The sequence below is a fragment of the Rattus norvegicus genome, chromosome 2 (assembly GCF_021556685.1).
Source record: "Rattus norvegicus strain SHRSP/BbbUtx chromosome 2, alternate assembly SHRSP_T2T, whole genome shotgun sequence".
In the NCBI taxonomy this organism is placed as follows: Eukaryota; Metazoa; Chordata; class Mammalia; order Rodentia; family Muridae; genus Rattus; species Rattus norvegicus.
In genome coordinates, this window is record NC_141535.1 from 15,664,353 (window position 1) to 15,686,288 (window position 21,936).

Sequence of the window (21,936 nt, forward strand, 5' to 3'; positions counted from 1 at the left end):
ATTTTCTAGACATACATCATGTACCAAATCAATGTCAAGTTAACTACATAAACTGTCCTGTAGTCCCTAAGGAAATAGAAACAGTCATTAAAATATTCATAGGGGGAAATACAGAGACAAAGTTTAGAGCAGAGACTGAAGGAAAGGCTATCCAGAGACTGCCCCACCTGGGGATCCAGCCTACATACATACAGCCACCAAACCCAGACAATATTGCTGATGCCAAGAAGCACATGCTGACAGGAACCGGATTTAGCTGTCTCCTGAAAGGCTCTGCCAGAGCATGAGAAATACAGCCAACCATTGAACTGAGAATGGAGTCCCCATTTGGAGGAATTAGAGAAGGATTGAAGAAGCTGAAGGGGTTTGCAACCCCATAAGAACAATACCAACCAACCAGAGCTCCCAGGGACTAAGCCACCATCCAAAGAGTACACACCAACAGACCCATGGCTCCAGCTGCATATGTAGCAGAGGATGGCATTGTTGGGCACCAATGGGAGGAGAAGCACTTGGTCCTGCCAAGGCTGAACGCCTCCACCAGTGTAGGGAAATGTCAGGGCAGGGAGGTGGGAAGGGGTTGGTGGATGGGTGAGGGAACACTCTCATAGAAGAAGGGGGAGGAGGGATGGGGTAAGGGGGTTATGTACAGGAAACTGGGAAAGGGGATAACATTTGAAATGTAAATAAAAAATATCCAATAAAAAAAAGGGGGAGAGACTCGCAACCAACAAGAAGCCCAGAGCCAGATGGTTTTAGGGCGGAATTATACCAGACTTTCAAAGAAGAGCAATAATCCTCAAACTATTCCACCAAATAGAAACTTAGGGAACACTACCTAATTCTTTCTATGAAGCCACGGATACTCTGATAAGTAAACCATGCAAAGACCCAACAAAGAAAAAGAACTTCAGGCCAATTTCACTTATGAATACAGATGCAAAAATATTCAATAAAATTCTCACAAACTGAATCCAAGAACAAATCAAAACCATCATTCACCATGATCAATTAGGTTTCATAACATGAATGCAGGGATGGTTCTATATAAGAAAATCCATCAAGGAAATACACTATATAAACAAACTCAAAGAAAAATGTCACATGGTCATCTTATTATACGCTGAAAAAGCCTTCAACAAAATACAGAATCCATTCATGTTAAAAGACTTGGGACTCTTCCTCTTCCTCCTTTCTCTCTCTGACTCTGTTCTGCTCTTCCTCCTTTCTCTCTCTCTCTCTCTCTCTCTCTCTCTCTCTCTCTCTCTCTCTTCCTCTCTTCCTCTCCTGGCTTGACACGAACAAAAAAAAAAAAAAAAAAAAAGACTTGGAGAGATCAGGAACTCATGGCACATACCTAAAGATAATAAAAGCCATATACAGCAAACCAACAGCCAACATCAAATTATATGGAGATAAATTAGAAGCAATTCCACTAAAATCAGGAACAAGATAAGGTTGCCCACTCTCTCCCTATCCAATATAGTACTTGAAGTTCTAGAGAGAGCAATTAGACAACAAAAGGTAATCAACGGGATGCAATTTGGAAAGGAGAAATTGAACGTATCAGTATTTGCAGATGATATGATAGTATATATGAGCAGCCTTCAAAATCCCACCACTGAATTCCTACAGCTGATCAACAACTCAGCAAAGTGGATATAAAACGAACTCATAAATCAATAGTCCTCCTATGTACAAATGATAAACAGGCTGAGAAAGGCGTTAGGGAAACAATACCCTTCACGATAGCTACAAATAGTATAAAATATCTCAGTGTAACTCTTACCAAGCAAGTTAAAGATCTGTATGACAGGAACTTCGAATCACTGAAAAAAGAAATCAAAGAACACAGTTCTTCACAGACATGGAAAGAGCAATTTTCCACTTCATTTAAAAAAAAATACAGAATAGCAAAACGATTCACAACAATAAAAGATCTTCCAGGGGGATCACAATCCCTGACCTCAAGCTGTACCACAAAGCAATATTGATAAAGACAGCATGATATTAGTACAGAGACAGTGGATCAATGGAATAGAATTGAAGAACCAAAAGTAAACCCGGATACCTAGAGACACTTGATCTTCGAATAAGAAGCCAAAAACATACAGTGAAAAAAAGAAAGTATCTACAGTAAATTATGCTTGTCTGACAGTCTGTATGGAGAAGAATGAAAATAGATTCATACTTATCACTTTGTATAGAGCTTAAGTCCACGTGGATCAAGGAACACAACATAAAACCAGGTGTACTGAGTCTAAGAGGAGAGAAAGTGAGAAATAGCCTCGAATGCATTGACACAGTGGGAAGATTCCTGAACAGAACTCCAGTGGCTCAGGCTCTAAAAGCAACAATTGATAAATAGGACTTCATGAAACGGAAGAGCTTCTGTAAGGCCAAAGACACCATTAATAGGACAAATTGCAACCAACAGATTGAGCAAAAAATCTGCACTAACTGTACATCTGACAGAGTCCGAATCTCCAAAATATATAAAGGACTCAGGAAATTAACCTCCAAAAAGCAAATCACCCAATTAAAAAATGGGGTATAGTTTACCGGAAGTCCCACACCCGAGGATCCCGGCACGCAGCAGCTCTCTGCTCCCAGACCCGGTGAGAGAGAGACCCAACTGCCTGGTCAGGTGGGCACTCCTGAGGCTGCAGAGCGGAAGAGACCACCAACACTGCTCACCCCTGCCCACATCCCTGGCCCAAGAGGAAACTGTATAAGGCCTCTGGGCTCCCGTGGGGGAGGGCCCAGGAGCAGCAGGACACCTGCCAGAGACACCGCCGGACCCTGAAGGAAACAGACCGGATAAACAGTTCTCTGCACCCAAATCCCGTGGGAGGGAGAGCTAAACCTTCAGAGAGGCAGACAAGCCTGGGAAACCAGAAAGCTGCCTGGTGAACTCAAGACACAGGCCCACAGGAACAGCTGAAGACCTGTAGAGAGGAAAAACTACACGCCCGAAAGCAGAACACTCTGTCCCCATAACTGACTGAAAGAGAGGAAAACAGGTCTACAGCACTCCTGACACACAGGCTTATAGGACAGTCTAGCCACTGTCAGAAATAGCAGAACAAAGTAACACTAGAGATAATCTGATGGCGAGAGGCAAGCGCAGGAACCCAAGCAACAGAAACCAAGACTACATGCCATCATCGGAGCCCAATTCTCCCACCAAAACAAACATGGAATATCCAAACACACCAGAAAAGCAAGATCTAGTTTCAAAATCATATTTGATCATGATGCTGGAGGACTTCAAGAAAGACATGAACACACTTAGGGAAGCACAGGAAAACATTAATAAACAAGTAAAAGCCTACAGAGAGGAATCGCAAAAATCCCTGAAAGAATTCCAGGAAAACACAATCAAACAGTTGAAGGAATTAAAAATGGAAATAGAAGCAATCAAGAAAGAACACATGGAAACAACCCTGGATATAGAAAACCAAAAGAAGAGACAAGGAGCTGTAGATACAAGCTTCACCAACAGAATACAAGAGATGGAAGAGAGAATCTCAGGAGCAGAAGATTCCATAGAAATCATTGACTCAACTGTCAAAGATAATGTAAAGCGGAAAAAGCTACTGGTCCAAAACATACAGGAAATCCAGGACTCAATGAGAAGATCAAACCTAAGGATAATAGGTATAGAAGAGAGTGAAGACTCCCAGCTCAAAGGACCAGTAAATATCTTCAACAAAATCATAGAAGAAAACTTCCCTAACCTAAAAAAAAGAGATACCCATAGACATACAAGAAGCCTACAGAACTCCAAACAGATTGGACCAGAAAAGAAACACCTCCCGTCACATAATTGTCAAAACACCAAACGCACAAAATAAAGAAAGAATATTAAAAGCAGTAAGGGAAAAAGGTCAAGTAACATATAAAGGGAGACCTATCAGAATCACACCAGACTTCTCGCCAGAAACTATGAAGGCCAGAAGATCCTGGACTGATGTTATACAGACCCTAAGAGAACACAAATGCCAGCCCAGGTTACTGTATCCAGCAAAACTCTCAATTAACATTGATGGAGAAACCAAGATATTCCATGACAAAACCAAATTTACACAATATCTTTCTACAAATCCAGCACTACAAAGGATAATAAATGGTAAAGCCCAACATAAGGAGGCAAGCTATACCCTAGAAGAAGCAAGAAACTAATCGTCTTGGCAACAAAACAAAGAGAATGAAAGCACACAAACATAACATCACATCCAAATATGAATATAACGGGAAGCAATAATCACTATTCCTTAATATCTCTCAATATCAATGGCCTCAACTCCCCAATAAAAAGACATAGATTAACAAACTGGATACGCAACGAGGACCCTGCATTCTGCTGCCTACATGAAACACACCTCAGAGACAAAGACAGACACTACCTCAGAGTGAAAGGCTGGAAAACAACTTTCCAAGCAAATGGTCAGAAGAAGCAAACTGGAGTAGCCATTCTAATATCAAATAAAATCAATTGCCAACTAAAAGTCATCAAAAAAGATAAGGAAGGACACTTCATCTTCATCAAAGGAAAAATCAACCAAGATGAACTCTCAATCCTAAATATCTATGCCCCAAATACAAGGGCACCTACATACGTAAAAGAAACCTTACTAAAGTTCAAAACACACATTGCACCTCACACAATAATAGTGGGAGATTTCAACACCCCACTCTCATCAATGGACAGATCATGGAAACAGAAATTAAACAGTGATGTCGACAGACTAAGAGAAGTCATGAGCCAAATGGACTTAACGGATATTTATAGAACATTCTATCCTAAAGCAAAAGGATATACCTTCTTCTCAGCTCCTCATGGTACTTTCTCCAAAATTGACCATATAATTGGTCAAAAAACGGGCCTCAACAGGTACAGAAAGATAGAAATAATCCCATGCGTGCTATCGGACCACCACGGCCTAAAACTGGTCTTCAATAACAATAAGGGAAGAATGCCCACATATACGTGGAAATTGAACAATGCTCTACTCAATGATAACCTGGTCAAGGAAGAAATAAAGAAAGAAATTAAAAACTTTTTAGAATTTAATGAAAATGAAGATACAACATACTCAAACTTATGGGACACAATGAAAGCTGTGCTAAGAGGAAAACTCATAGCGCTGAGTGCCTGCAGAAAGAAACAGGAAAGAGCATATGTGGGCAGCTTGACAGCACACCTAAAAGCTCTAGAACAAAAAGAAGCAAATACACCCAGGAGGAGTAGAAGGCAGGAAATAATCAAACTCAGAGCTGAAATCAACCAAGTAGAAACAAAAAGGACCATAGAAAGAATCAACAGAACCAAAAGTTGGTTCTTTGAGAAAATCAACAAGATAGATAAACCCTTAGCCAGACTAACGAGAGGACACAGAGAGTGTGTCCAAATTAACAAAATCAGAAATGAAAAGGGAGACATAACTACAGATTCGGAGGAAATTCAAAAAATCATCAGATCTTACTATAAAAACCTATATTCAACAAAATTTGAAAATCTTCAGGAAATGAACAATTTCCTAGACAGATACCAGGTATCGAGGTTAAATCAGGAACAGATAAACCAGTTAAACAACCCCATAACTCCTAAGGAAATAGAAGCAGTCATTAAAGGTCTCCCAACCAAAAAGAGCCCAGGTCCAGACGGGTTTAGTGCAGAATTCTATCAAACCTTCATAGAAGACCTCATACCAATATTATCCAAACTATTCCACAAAATTGAAACAGATGGAGCCCTACCGAATTCCTTCTACGAAGCCACAATTACTCTTATACCTAAACCACACAAAGACACAACAAAGAAAGAGAACTTCAGACCAATTTCCCTTATGAATATCGACGCAAAAATACTCAATAAAATTCTGGCAAACCGAATTCAAGAGCACATCAAAACAATCATCCACCATGATCAAGTAGGCTTCATCCCAGGCATGCAGGGATGGTTTAATATACGGAAAACCATCAACGTGATCCATCATATAAACAAACTGAAAGAACAGAACCACATGATCATTTCATTAGATGCTGAGAAAGCATTTGACAAAATTCAACACCCCTTCATGATAAAAGTCCTGGAAAGAATAGGAATTCAAGGCCCATACCTAAACATAGTAAAAGCCATATACAGCAAACCAGTTGCTAACATTAAACTAAATGGAGAGAAACTTGAAGCAATTCCACTAAAATCAGGTACTAGACAAGGCTGCCCACTCTCTCCCTACTTATTCAATATAGTTCTTGAAGTTCTAGCCAGAGCAATCAGACAAAAGGAGATCAAAGGGATACAGATCGGAAAAGAAGAGGTCAAAATATCACTATTTGCAGATGACATGATAGTATATTTAAGTGATCCCAAAAGTTCCACCAGAGAACTACTAAAGCTGATAAACAACTTCAGCAAAGTGGCTGGGTATAAAATTAACTCAAATAAATCAGTTGCCTTCCTCTATACAAAAGAGAAACAAGCCGAGAAAGAAATTAGGGAAACGACACCCTTCATAATAGACCCAAATAATATAAAGTACCTCGGTGTGACTTTAACCAAGCAAGTAAAAGATCTGTACAATAAGAACTTCAAGACACTGAGGAAAGAAATTGAAGAAGACCTCAGAAGATGGAAAGATCTCCCATGCTCATGGATTGGCAGGATTAATATAGTAAAAATGGCCATTTTACCAAAAGCAATCTACAGATTCAATGCAATGCCCATCAAAATACCAATCCAATTCTTCAAAGAGTTAGACAGAACAATTTGCAAATTCATCTGGAATAACAAAAAACCCAGGATAGCTAAAGCTATCCTCAACAATAAAAGGACTTCAGGGGGAATCACTATCCCTGAACTCAAGCAGTATTACAGAGCAATAGTGATAAACCTGCATGGTATTGGTACAGAGACAGACAGATAGACCAATGGAATAGAATTGAAGACCCAGAAATGAACCCACACACCTATGGTCACTTGATTTTTGACAAAGGAGCCAAAACCATCCAATGGAAAAAAGATAGCATTTTCAGCAAATGGTGCTGGTTCAACTGGAGGGCAACATGTAGAAGAATGCAGATCGATCCATGCTTATCACCCTGTACAAAGCTTAAGTCCAAGTGGATCAAGGACCTCCACATCAAACCAGACACACTCAAACTAATAGAAGAAAAACTAGGGAAGCATCTGGAACACATGGGCACTGGAAAAAATTTCCTGAACAAAACACAAATGGCTCATGCTCTAAGATCAAGAATCGACAAATGGGATCTCATAAAACTGCAAAGCTTCTGTAAGGCAAAGGACACTGTGCTTAGGACAAAACGGCAACCAACAGATTGGGAAAAGATCTTTACCAATCCTACAACAGATAGAGGCCTTATATCCAAAATATACAAAGAACTCAAGAAGTTAGACCGCAGGGAGACAAATAACCCTATTAAAAATGGGGTTCAGAGCTAAACAAAGAATTCACAGCTGAGGAATGCCGAATGGCTGAGAAACACCTAAAGAAATGTTCAACATCTTTAGTCATAAGGGAAATGCAAATCAAAACAACCCTGAGATTTCACCTCACACCAGTGCGATTGGCTAAGATCAAAAACTCAGGTGACAGCAGATGCTGGCGAGGATGTGGAGAAAGAAGAACACTCCTCCATTGTTGGTGGGAGTGCAGACTGGTAAAACCATTCTGGAAATCAGTCTGGAGGTTCCTCAGAAAATTGGACATTGAACTGCCTGAGGATCCAGCTATACCTCTCTTGGGCATATACCCAAAAGATGCCTCAACACATAAAAGAGACACGTGCTCCACTATGTTCATCGCAGCCTTATTTATAATAGCCAGAAGCTGGAAAGAACCCAGATGCCCTTCAACAGAGGAATGGATACAGAAAATGTGGTACATCTACACAATGGAATATTACTCAGCTATCAAAAACAACGAGTTTATGAAATTCGTAGGCAAATGGTTGGAACTGGAAAATATCATCCTGAGTGAGCTAACCCAATCACAGAAAGACATACATGGTATGCACTCATTGATAAGTGGCTATTAGCCCAAATGCTTGAATTACCCTAGATCCCTAGAACAAACGAAACTCAAGACGGATGATCAAAATGTGAATGCTTCACTCCTTCTTTAAATGAGGAAAAAGAATACCCTTGGCAGGGAAGGGAGAGGCAAAGATTAAAACAGAGACTGAAGGAACACCCATTCAGAGCCTGCCCCACATGTGGCCCATACATATACAGCCACCCAATTAGACAAGATGGATGAAGCAAAGAAGTGCAGACCGACAGGAGCCGGATGTAGATCGCTCCTGAGAGACACAGCCAGAATACACCAAATATAGAGGCGAATGCCAGCAGCAAACCACTGAACTGAGAATAGGTCCCCTATTGAAGGAATCAGAGAAAGAACTGGAAGAGCTTGAAGGGGCTCGAGACCCCAAAAGTACAGCAATGCCAAGCAACCAGAGCTTCCAGGGACTAAGCCACTACCTAAAGACTATACATGGACTGACCCTGGACTCTGACCCCATAGGTAGCAATGAATATCCTAGTAAGAGCACCAGTGGAAGGGGAAGCCCTGGGTCCTGCTAAGACTGAACCCCCAGTGAACTAGTCTATGGGGGGAGGGCGGCAATGGGGGGAGGGTTGGGAGGGGAACACCCATAAGGAAGGGGAGGGGGGAGGGGGATGTTTGCCCGGAAACCGGGAAAGGGAATAACACTCGAAATGTATATAAGAGAGACACAGCCAGAATACAGCAAATACAGAGGCGAATGCCAGCAGCAAACCACTGAACTGAGAATAGGTCCCCTATTTAAGGAATCAGAGAAAGAACTGGAAGAGCTTGAAGGGGCTCGAGACCCCAAAAGTACAACAATGCCAAGCAACCAGAGCTTCCAGGGACTAAGCCACTACCTAAAGACTATACATGGACTGACCCTGGACTCTGACCCCATAGGTAGCAATGAATATCCTAGTAAGAGCACCAGTGGAAGGGGAAGCCCTGGGTCCTGCTAAGACTGAACCCCCAGTGAACTAGTCTATGGGGGGAGGGCGGCAATGGTGGGAGGGTTGGGAGGGGAACACCAATAAGGAAGGGGAGGGGGGAGGGGGATGTTTGCCTGGAAACCGGGAAAGGGAATAACACTCGAAATGTATATAAGAAATACTCAAGTTAATAAAAAAAATAAAAAATAAAAAATAAAATATTTTTACTCTTTAAATCAAAAAAAAAAAAAAAAGAAATACTCAAGTTAATAATTAAAAAAAAAAATCCAATAAAAAAATAGGAAAAAAAAAAGAAACAGAAACAAGTCCAGTGTTGGAAGGCCAGCTGGTTAGTTTCAAAAAAAAAAAAAATGGGGTATACATAAGGAAGGGGACGGGGGAGGGGGATGTTTGCCCGGATACCGGGAAAGGGAATAACACTCGAAATGTATATAAGAAATACTGAAGTTAATAAAAAAAATAAATAAAAAATAAAAAAGTCAATAACAAAAAAGAATATCAGTAAAGACAAAGGAAATTAATATGGTTAGGCTGAGAAGAGGTCTTTAGAGGTGATAGCTAAAGTGTACATGGTTTCTTTTTGAGTTCATAAAAATGTTCTACAAACTTATCCTGTCAATATTTGTTCATATTCATGGATATATTAAAACAATTGAACTATAGACTTTAAATGTGTGAATTGTATATTATGTGAATTATACCTCAATAAAGCTGTTTTGAAAGCAACAAAAAAAAAATGGGGTATAAAGCTAAATAAAAAATTCACAACAGATGAATCTCGAATAGCTGAGAAGCACTTTAAAAATGTTTAACATCATTAATTATCAGGGAAATGCAAATCAAATGGACTCTGAGATTCCACCTAACACCAATCAGAATGGCAAAAACTCATGTAACAGAACATGCTAGTGAGGATGTGGAGAAAGAGGAACACTCCTCCATTGTTGGTGGGATTGCAGACTGGTACAACCACTCTGGAAATCATTCTGATGCTTCCTCAGAAAATTGGAAAGAGTTCTACCCAGCTATATCACTCTTGGTCAAAAGATGCCCAGCCATACCACAAGGACACATGCTCTACTATGTTCATAGCAGCCTTATTTATAAGAGCCAGAAGCTGGCAGCAACCCAAATGTCTCTCAACCAAAGAGCAGATACAGAAAATTGTGGTTCATTCACACAATGGAATACTATTCAGCTATTAAAAATGAGGACATCATGAAATTTGAAGGCAAATGAATGGAACTAGAAAATATTATCCTGAGTAATGTAACCAAGACTCTAAAAGACATACATGGTATTTACTCACTGATGAATGGATATAAGCCAAAAAATACAGAATATCAATTATACAACCCACACACTGTAAAACATAAAACAAACAGAAAGACCCAAGTGAGAATGCTTCAATACAACTTTGAAGGGGGAAAGAAATAATCACAGAAGTCAGAGGGATGGAAGGATCTTGGTGAGAGAGGGGAAGATGAGGGGAAAAGGGAAACACAATCAGGTATGGGGGAGAAGAGAGGCACAGAGGGCCAGGAGAATGAATGAAAATATTCAGGAAGGAGGGGAACCCTCTAAATAGTACTCGAGACCAAGAAGGTGAGATACTCTCAGGACTCAATGGGGATGACCTTTTCAAACATGCCCAACAAAGGGGAGAGGGAACTTGAAGAGACCACCTCCAGTAGATGAACAGGGCCTCAAGTAGAGGATAGATTCATTAACCCAAAGTCTACATTTCTCACCCAGTATTGCTCCTGCCTGAAAGAACTGCAGGAACAAGATGGAGAAAAGACTAAAGGAAAGGTGGTTCAATGGCTAGCCCAAATTGTACTCCATCTCATGGAGGAGGGGGGCACCAAGACCTGAAACTATTACTGTTGCTATGGTGTGCTTACAGACAGGAGCTGAGACAGACACAGATAACTACACCCAACCATTAGACTGATGTCGGGGACTCCTATAATTGAATTAGGGGAAGGATTGAAGAAGCTGAAGGGGATAGGAAGGTCATAGGAAGGCCAGCAGTCTCAAATAACCCTGACCCAAGAGAGTTCCCAAAGACTAACTTACCAACCAAGCAGCATGCACAGCTTGGTCCAGAGCTCCATGCACATACATAGTAGAGGACCTAGTGGTCTGACCTCAGTGGGTGAAGATGCGCTTAATCTTAGACTTAAGGCCCTAGGGAAGGGGGAAGCCTCATGTGGTGGGGAGCACCCTCTCGGAGGCAAGAGGAAGAAAGAATGTGATCAGGAACTGTGGGAGGGAGGCCGGGAAAACGTGGGGTGTCAATGGCTGGAATGTAAATAAATACAATATTTTTTTTTAAAAAATGTTGAATCTGCTACCGTGCACTATAATCTCACAGGGATACAATGTTCTGTATGTATTAATGTGGTTTTGTAGAAACCAGCTAAGATCAAGAGTTAGTTAATACTTACGTGTGGGTTCTTAGCAAAGAATGAGTCAATTCCTCCCTGTTCTCTGGCTTTCCTCCCTCACATACATGCCCTTCCTTATGCATCAGTCTTTGTCCTATTTCTTTGTTTAGTTGCCAAGATGCCAGAGGCTTACTGTCCTGATCCATCATCTACCAAAATCATAAACCATAGAAGCACCATTATAAGGTACCTAGTCATAGGTACACAAAACATAGACAAGAGTCAACATAGGTATTCTGTATACTTCTCCTTAACTGTTATCAGGATGCATTGTAACTGCCAATGCAGTTCTACTTGTTACAAAATCACCATTTAACGTTCACTTTGACATAATTTAAAACTACAAAGCAAATGTATATTCTAGTCTCTGTTTCCAAAGTTAGCATCTTGCAAATATTCAAATTGGAACTTAAAACTTGTATAATTCACAAAGCAAACTCAGCCTTCTACAGTCCTATGCACTCCTACTTGTACTGGTGCATGTATGTGTATGCTTGTGTAATCTGATCATGCATAACTCTGAGTAACAGTTGGCCTGAGCAAACCATGGAATTGCATCATTGTTTCAAAGTCCCTACCTGTATCCACTTCTAATTTCATCCCATTTGCTTCCTTCTTCCTCGGCCAGAATGACCAATAGTATGTTCTCCACATATATGTTTATTTCCCAAGCACTGTACTAAAGTAAAACATGTTGGTTAATACTTATTAACCTTAAGAAGTACCGTGAATTTCTAATGTGTTTATTTTAAAGGTTAATAAGTGTTCAGTTCTTATTAATTAATTAATTATTAAGTACCCCTGTGGGTCAGGGGTACTGTGTTTGCCAAGCATTTGTGAGGACCTAGTTTCCTTCCCCAACATTGCAAAGATACAATAGAACTTTAAAAGAAGATGAATTCCAGTTGTGTCCTTTGAGTGTACCCAGATTAAGTGTCACACCAACTGCAAAGGGCCCCCTGTTCTTCAAGTATATTATTTACAGGGGCATTTTCCAAGACAAGTAATTAGAACTTCTTGGACTGTTGATTAATTTCAGGTTCAGAAGGGGGATATTCAAGATACCCATGTAAAATTTTACCCTTTAGAGTATTATAAAAGCCCTTGAAAGCTCTGTTAAAGACACACATGAACAAACTTAGACAGAACCAAACTGTGACAGCTGAGATGTGCAGCACCAATAGATGGAATGCTCACAGTGACACTTTAAGACACTAGTCACCATAAGAGGACACTGAGCACCGTCCATTACATGCAGAACTGATGAATAAAGGGGGCAAAATAAACATTTATACTGACTCCTTTTTCTAAACACTAAACGTCCAAGAAAATCCTTCTTATCTTCCTGGAAGAATTCCTCCTAATAAACTAAACAGAAACAGAAAGAACTGTGTCAATATTCTGCAAACCCTGAGGAATACATGTCCAAGTGCAGTGACCATCAATGTCTGGCATCACAAAGTCAGAAGAAAGGCAGGTTAAATGCATGTATGAAGATGTTATGACTAAAACCCATTGCTATAATTAATATGTACCAATAACACTTAAAAAAGAAATCGCTATTCTTTCTCATCTGTCCCAAAACCGATCAAATGTTCAGAGCTTAAAAGGTAAAGCAGAGGACAAAAGAACTCATTGAATGACTTTGCAGAGTCGTATCAGCAAAGTGTGACGTACTCAATAGTGGCAACAGCAAGGTGTTCTTGGCCTTTCCATAAAGGTAAGTATACATTCGTGGACGAAAGGAGGAGAGACATACCAGCCAGGAATAAGGTCTGGACCTTTTCTGAGCTCTGTTTTAAACAGTGAAAAAGAAAAAAAACTCATGAGCCAAAGATAGATGTGTAAATTATTGTAACATATTTGAAAATAATAAAGACATAACAACTCAGGTGGAACTCCCTTTTTTTTTATATTTCTCTTTTAGTTCACTGGATTTTTTTAATTTACATTTCAAATGTTACTCCTTTTCCTAGTTTCACTTTTTAGGTATAGTTTTTAGAGTTAAAAAGGTGTTAATCATTAAAGGGCTGCCTACCAAATTGTTAACAGATGAAAATATGTTATATCTGAGATCAGCTTCAAAACAATTTATGGTGGATGTAGAATGTTAAACCTAGAATAATGAAACAAAATATGGGCTGATAATTGATGAAGACAGATGACACAGTTAACTCAAGCTCGTTACACAACATCTCTAATTGCTAGTATTCTTGGGATTGCCGTAATAAATTGGAAAACGTTATTCCTGTGTAAATCAATCCATGACAAATCGGGGAGTCCATTAAGAAATCAGAAGCCACTGGTGCACATTTTTCTCTATAAAAACAACTCTTTGAGACATTCTGGAATTAGATAAGAAATGTTACTAGAATTTTGAACACTGATTCTCTTCAAAGAAGCCATAGTTTCTCCACGAGAAATAATGACTACAATAAGAACAGGCCTTTTGGGGGGAAAACAATAAGGCACATGGCTACATTACTGAGGACACTGAAGACCATGCAAAGACACAATTATAAAAACTGCTTCTCTAAATATGGTAGCTGGCAGTCTTTATTTTTTTTTTAAATAAGGCCTAATTTCTGAGAAGTCTACTAGAGAATATGCATGCTATTCAACAGGATCCCTTCAAATATTATTTCTAGAAATCAATTTTCCGTTCTCGACTTTCTTGACAGTTTCTTGGTCTCCCCCTCACTTTCAACTCACACATTTTAACTTTGGGTTTTGACATTAGGATGAAGGAGCTTTGGAAATATTCACAAGTGTTTTGAGGGCTGGGAAGGTGACTTAATGGATAAAACACTTGCCCGGGCAGAAAGGCCTAAAGGTCCTTTGTATTCCTCTATATGGGTTCAAAGTTCAAATCTCCAGAGCCTACATAAACGCCAGGAGGTGTGGCAGCCTCGTGTCATAGCACTCACTACTCTAGAGACAGAGATCAGCTCCTGGCCACTGTGCAGATATGCCTGAACTGACGATCTTTGCGAATGACCCAGCTTCTATAAGTAAAGTGAAAACTAGAAGATTTTGGTTTGGGCCTCCATATACATGTGTACACACTGCACACAAGACAGAAGTCAAAAATGAGGGGAGAAAATGTTTTCAAAACCAAACAGTTCATTAGAAGGTATGGTTCCTACAGAATCTGTTTGTTTTGTGGTGGAAAGGCCTCTTGGCTTCTGTTTGAAAAGTTTCTCTTCTGATCTCATCTATCCCAAAGCACATGACCAAGGCAAACCACATGATTTTTGAAAGGATGACTATTAAGTCTACAATTTTAAAACATGTTTTATGATCGTACAAATAGCAAGCAATCAGACAGTAAGTTGGCAGATCTACATCTATACAAATTTCAGATATGAAACACAAGCTTGCAATTACTTTGCCTATAATTTTAGAATATTAATATTATTAATAAATATTTGTATATCTCATTTTCACAGAATGCCAAAAAGAACACGGAGATTTAAACCTTGGTGCACGCTCTGAGAGCAGTATCAGTTACAGAACTAGTCAGGGGGCACCTTTGGTTACATATTTGGAATTCTATGCAAAGATATATTGCAGAAATTGTAACTGAACTTTCTCTAAATGTTTATCACCACTGTTTGAACTTTCATTAGAGTATCCTTCTGATATAATAGTGTTCATTATGGTCCTTTTAAAATCTACTACCCTAGGCTTATAAAGCAATATTACCATATCTTTCCATCAACAATATTAAAAACATTCATCTCTAGAAAATGTTATAAATATGAAAGAAGTTGCACTTCTGATCTAAATATTTAGTTAATTGGCAAATTGTTGTTATATGACAGACCATGAATAGATTTTAAAAATCTTTACAAATGGGTATTTTAATTTCTGATGAAAAATGACTAATCCTTTGAATTGTAACCACTCACTTAATAACATTTCTTAAAATTCAACTAAATAAATATCAGGGTACATTTTTCCCTTAGTCCTTACTTATTTTCGTCTTGGTTCCTGGTGGTTGGCATGCATTGTACATGATCTGAACCCAGAACTGTACTGTCCAATTTTGTGGCTACTGGTCATGGGGTTTTATAACTGCAGCAAACTAAATTCAAGTTTCATTTTCTTTGTTCCATAGCCACCTGTGGCTGGTGGTTACATGTTACAAAGTGAGGATACAAAGCATTAACACTATCACAGAAGCTTCTATTGATTGGTTGAAGGGGGGCTCACAATAGTGAGACCATTATGGAGGAGCAGGACAGTCCCCAGGTGTGCTCTTTTCCTGAGTCTCCTTGACTGGTAAGATAGGAGTTGAGGAATACATGCATTCTGACACAAGTGCTAAAAGTACATGCCCAGTATGTCTCAGGGCTGGTGACTTGTCTGCCTGGGAATGGATCTTGAACGTTCCTTCCCCTCTAGAAAATGAGCTATGGGATCAGCAAATACTCAGTCGGTTGGTTTTGCTCAGTACCATGATCTTGGCTGATCTTTGTCTGCCTCTCCCTTTACTCAACAGTAGCCCAAGCTCGTTTTACAACAGGACTCTCTCTTTCAGACATCAACCTCAGACCTCAGGCTTTGTCCTTGAAAATTTGTTACTAGCGTAAGTTACCAGCACCTTTTTTATAGGTTCAAGTTCTTAGGTCTCTACAAAACCTTTCTTTTGCTGCCACAATGTCTCTTAATTCAGAAAGCTGAATTTTGTTATGCATAAAAAGATAAACTGCATAAATAGTATGATGATATAATTATAGGATGAACTAAACATGCCTCTCAAAACTAAATGAAAATAGTTTGAAAGTCTCAACCATAAGACTAAACCAAAAGCCTTGATTCAAAAGTAGTATATCTGTATTTAGAGAATTAGATAAGTCGTATCTAAGAAACAACAAAGGATTCTATAATTATAAGTTGTTTTAGGTTTTAAGTATTTTTGTGAACATTATATAAACAAAATGTATAGTATGTCATACTGAAAGTGACTTGATTTTTAAGGCAAACTGCTTGTTTTATTTTTTGGTGATTATTTTAAATTTAAATACATTTTTTTGCAAGGAGAAACCCATATAAGGGAATGTTTAGTAGAACTTTCATGTTCTTTTCAGGTATTTTAGGAATGGCTCTTTCTCCAGAATAACAATGTGCATATTTTTTGGGAATTAAATTTCCCCATTAGATTTCACAGCTCCTAAGAAGTGAATTAGTACAGTATGTTATGTACAAAAGTGTTTGTGAGGAAAGAGAGGAAGGTGAGAAGACTGGGGAGAGAAATGGGAGCAGGGGAAGAACAGCGGAAGAGAGGGAGACAGCGAGGGAAGAAGGGAGTGGAGAGAGGGAGGGAGGGAAAGAGGAAGAGAGGGAGAGGAAGGGAGAGAGAGGGAGGGAGAGAGAGGGAAGGGGGGAAGGGAGGGAGGGAGATAGTACTAACTTCCTGCTATTTCCCCAAATACAAAGTTGGGTCTTGGTAATGGCACTACTTTTCAAGATTCTTTGCTGCAGTTAAAATATAAGCTCATTTCATTTGCTTGCTCACTCTGCAACCAAGACTGAAGCCAACTAAATAGCTACTCACGTTCACCAAGGAAAGACTACCATAAACTTTTCTCATTTTAAAATGTAAGAATGTTTCACTACACTTAGGCAACTGCTCCTGACCAGGCCTTTGAAAGGTGGCTTAAGGAATACTGGTGGGTCACGCAGAAGTTTGAAAGTCAGTTCATTAAGATTTTGAGTAGCTGTTTTGTACCTAAGATTGAGAACTGACGGAGAGGTCGGGACTAAACACACGATTTTTATGAAATATGAGGAAACCTAAGGGTTTTGTTATGACGCACACAACAATCAAAGACCCATTTCTTTTTAGCAAGATCCTAAAATGTCCCACCCGTATAATTATTAAATAAAAACACTTACTTATTCAGTACTCAGCTAGCTTTTAAACTCTGAATAAGAGAAGTACACAGTGAGCGAGGTCCTTACATGGTTTCCCTGGATACTGGATGATGCCATTCAGGTCTATGTTTTATCTGAAAGTGGAGCCCTGCAGGGAAACGAAGCTTGTTGAGTGGCTGCTTAGACATAGTAAGTAAATAGCAACCTTGTTTATTCTACAAAGCACTTTTATTTTGACCCAGTTTCTTTTTCTCATCACACCGAAGCATTGCAAATGGCAATGATATGGTAGAACAGGTACTTTTCTCAACTCCGTTAACTCCACGTAAGAAACCATGATTGTCAAAGTGGAATCTCACAAGGTTTCGTCCTAACATATTCCTCCTTAACATGCTTTCTATTTGGACTGTTAAATTTGTGCCAGATACTTCAGTGAACACTGCCTGACTCTCTTTTTTTCCAACTGAATTTACTTAACTAAAGAAGAAATAAGCCTAAGAATTCACCTGTTGATAAATGTAAATGTCCTTACCTTAACCAGTCATTAAGGAATACCAGCTATAGTCAGGGTCACAAATCAAGGGTCTCCACAGATGTGAGTTTCCATTTTAAATGGTACTGTGGCATTGTGGATTCCCAAGAGTTTAAGTGCCATGACCATCCAGTTTTGACACTGGATCTCTTAGAGCTACAAGCTTTCTAATTCGGGAGCATGATTAATCCCCCTATGTGATAAGTTTTAACCTTCTAATATTTCTTTGGATTGAAAAAAGCAAATGAGCTGGGGCAAAGAATGGGAAATAAGTACAGTGCTTTATACAGTTTAATAACCTGAAATGAAGTAAGTGTGTGCTATGTTTCCATTAAAAAGTTTCCAGCCACAATTAATTGAACAAAAACTTGTCTTGTTCCAAGATTATTCTTGGAAATGTAATTTTAAAGCCTGTGTGAAATGAGGAAACTTAACTTTTTTTATACCATATGAAAGCAATTTCATTTTTTAGGAATGATTTTGGATAGACTTCCGATTGGATATTTTCCATTGGAACTAACAGTGTAGAGGCTCGGGGTGGGGGAGAGCAGTTCTGTGTTCTTTTGCCAGCACTGACAAAGGTCTGGTTGTCAATGATACCTTTACAGCTAAATTTACTCCAGAGTGACATGAGCAGGTGCACCTCGGCCTGCCAGACACTTGTGCAGAGGGATCACGCATCTCACCGCTTGACGATCAAGGGGGCAAAGCCTCGGTCTTCATAGAAAAGGAGAGGAGGCAAGCGCAGCCCAAACTGGGGGGTTTCTCTTCAAAGCCAGCTGGTCTGGCTTTGTTCTACAGGAATTTTTTACCTGTCAGAGTTTGGACAACAAAGCCCTCAGCAGGTGCTGACGGGAACAACTTCCTGGAGAAGCAGAAAGGCACTGGTGAGTTTCAATTGCCAAAAAATATGTACTTTTTTTAATCTCTAAAAGTTGATTTCCCGTTATCTTAGAGGACACACTACTGGGGTACCTCTGTTCACTAAGCTGATGAGAGCGCGGGAATCCGAGCCAACTTGCCCAACAGTGGGGTTGCTAGGTGCACAAAACAGAGCCGACAACATTTGACGGTTTTCTGAGATTATAAAATGAGCATTTCGTAAAAAATTATTTATAGTTTTAATATTGCTTTCTGACTACTGTTTTAAATGTGTGAGAATAACGAGTTCATCACACATATTACATGAGACTACACAATAGCATTTTAGTTTCATTTTAATCTGGTTCTAACCTTCTTTGAATAAAATGTGATTTTTCCAAGGAATTTACAAAATGAAATGGTGATACGGTACATGCTTTAAAAAAAAATCCCATGTGCTATTAAGAGTGCACATTATAAGAAGATGATTAGAATACAATGTTAATTTTATTTAATGTGCATTTAAGACATCTAAGTGAACAGAATAATTAATAATTAAAAGGAACAACATTTTCTCATTATTTTACAAGAGAATTTTTCTAAAGAATAAAATCTTGAGAATAGATGATCAAGGGAGTTATAAAGCATGTTTTTACATCATTTCTTTCCAAAATTAGTGCATTTACATATTTTGGTATTTTTTTTATTTTGTGAATTCAAAAGTTGGGTAAAAATATTTTTTCCGAACAGGATTTTAATTAATGCAAAAGAAGGAAAAATGAGACCACATGTTAGGACATATTTTTAAAAAGTTATTCTATTTCAAGGACTCATTCTTTTAACTATGCTTCACAGCATTTCTCTACAAATTGTTGTATTATAGCAAATTGAAAACATTTATTTAAGCAAAGAAGCAGCTCAAAGCTAGGGACTATACATAGCAAACATATGAAACCATTTTAATAAGTAAATTCCATATTCACAAGCAACATGGGCTAATGAATGTAAAAGACACAACAGCATACATTGATCAAGAATGCTATAAATTATTATGCATTAAAATCAATTTTCTGGGCTGTGGGGGGTAGGATTGGTATTTAAGAAGAGAAAAGCTTCTACAAAAATAAATTACTAAGACGATGAAGCAAATGTTTTACTCTGATGGCGCCATAAATAATTTCCAATCTACATGTTTAATACATATTTGTAAAGTGGAAAAAATATGAAATCTGACTTTTGTTAATGATCATCTTATCTAAAATATTTTTTAGCTAGGTATGTTTTGAGCATGATATAAACCTAAGGATATTTTCTTATACAGACCTAATTTCCCTTTGAAAATATGAAAAAACATTTTTAAATGACGAAAAATGGTCTCTTGAGCCTTAAATCTAACACTCAAAATAGTAATCTCATCTACAAGCCTTTCTGAGATACATACTTTTAAAACACTGAAACTCCAATTTACTTTTTATTATAAAGGGTGGCAAGTATAATGTTCTTCAGATCATCAAAAATATTTACTTAAGTACATAGTGGTTTCTACCACTCTTTTCATGGATGCTTTCTCAGACTTACTGTTGATTCTGAGACAGAAATCACCAGATCTACCAAATGTTTTAAACCATTCATCAGACTCTTACAGAATGAGACATGTGAAGCAAGATTTTTTTTTCTGGTTTGTTAAAGCCTACGTTCTTAAAGGACCAGCACACTTGCCTTTGAAGACAAACGCTGTTTATTATAAATCATAAGCACTTGGGTCTATTTTGGAATTACGCCTACTAAGTTTTCATGTGTATTCGTGTTGGCTAAATGTATTGCCCTCTCATTAATAAACACTGAAGCGGCAAATAAGTGATGTGAAAGCTTCTGCCAACTGTTGGCTATAGATGTCCATTTCTTACGGGAAGTGGACCTCTTTTAAAATGTTAGAAACAGTCCAGCTATACAGAATATCTAAAACGTTATCATTTTCATTGTGCCAGGAGTTCAGACATAGTCTGAAAATTGCACACTTTCTTTGAATTATCAGAAGCCTTAATTCACTGTTACCACGCAATGACATGTTTGTCCTTCCTAATAAATCTTCAACCCTAGGTCACAAAATACCCACTCCGAATCTTTCAACGTATACAAACTGGTTTCTTTAATAAGTCTTAGTGAGCAATCTCAGCTTAAAATGACACTGACTCATACCTGCCCTACACATTTAAAAGATTACTTTTGAAATACATCTTCACAACATAAAGATAATTATTTCAGCGGTGGAAAATTAATCATTTTCCTGCTTCAGAGAGCCACTCAAAAGATTTGTTTATTCCTTTTCTGTGTTCATAAGAAAGCTGTTGATTCTTCTAGTAATTAACAATAATTAATGAACTGCATGGAAACTAATCCCCTATTCACTCTAAAGAAACAGAGTTTCAGTGTAAAATAGTAAATATTTAAAGAAACAAAAATACTTTGGCAGCTTTACATGGACCTCCTCATTGACCAGACACCTGACTGACAACTGTCATCTGTCCTCGGGCCAGATGTAACTTAATAAAGATAAAAATTGCATATTACTCATCCCTGTTGATAATACCTGGTGCCAGTAAGTTCTCAAATCAGAATACCAAGACTATGGACAAGATAAATAAAAGGGGAGCAGTGGCTTCTGCCTAGCCTCCCTCCTCCACCCTGGACTTATTACTCCTTAAGTGTCTAATTCTTTTTCGCATCTACACACATTTCATAAGTTGAGAGAGTTAATTTCCTTAAAGGAACTGTCAGAGATGTACACACACTGATTAAAACGCTAAGCACCCAGGTAATGACGTCCATCAAAGACAGGTAGCTATCTGTGAATCAGATTAATTTTGAGTTTATGAAATCCTTAAAAGCCACATGAGTGGGGGGAGGCTCTGAAGCTCCAACTTCTCATTTTAAAGATTTTCCAAAAAAGAATAAAAGTGAAGCTAACTCAAAGTTTCTGCTGGGAGGAGGGAGGCCCAGATTTGGGCTTTCTCAGGTCCCTATTCGGTTTGCTTTGACTTCAAAAACTATGGGCAGTCAAACTGACAAACAAAAAGGATCACGTGGGAAAGTGGCATGAGTAGAATGGCTTGTGCCTAAGCAATACCTATGGAATATATACGTCTGCTTACCAGAGCATACTAGACGATGCAAGAACACTA

The 21,936-nt window shown here is 38.7% G+C and overlaps 1 protein-coding gene and 1 long non-coding RNA gene across 16 annotated transcripts in view; one reads left to right on the forward strand and one right to left on the reverse strand.

Moving 5' to 3' along the window:
* The window catches only part of LOC102552429 (uncharacterized), a 164,298-nt gene extending 146,320 nt beyond the window's left edge, over nucleotides 1–17,978 (reverse strand). For both annotated transcript variants that reach the window (XR_015673653.1, XR_015673649.1), the window contains exons 1-2: nucleotides 17,894–17,978; nucleotides 17,383–17,509 (exon numbers count right to left, since the gene is read on the reverse strand). This is a non-coding gene — a long non-coding RNA (uncharacterized LOC102552429). The remainder of the gene's footprint in view (nucleotides 1–17,382; nucleotides 17,510–17,893) is intronic.
* Nucleotides 17,979–18,614: 636 nt separating this feature from the next.
* Nucleotides 18,615–21,936, forward strand: part of Mef2c (myocyte enhancer factor 2C) — a 162,383-nt gene continuing 159,061 nt past the window's right edge. For all 14 annotated transcript variants that reach the window (XM_087629748.1, XM_087629785.1, XM_087629766.1 and 11 more), the window contains exon 1: nucleotides 18,615–18,780. The gene's annotated coding sequence lies outside the window, so the exon portion shown is untranslated. The remainder of the gene's footprint in view (nucleotides 18,781–21,936) is intronic.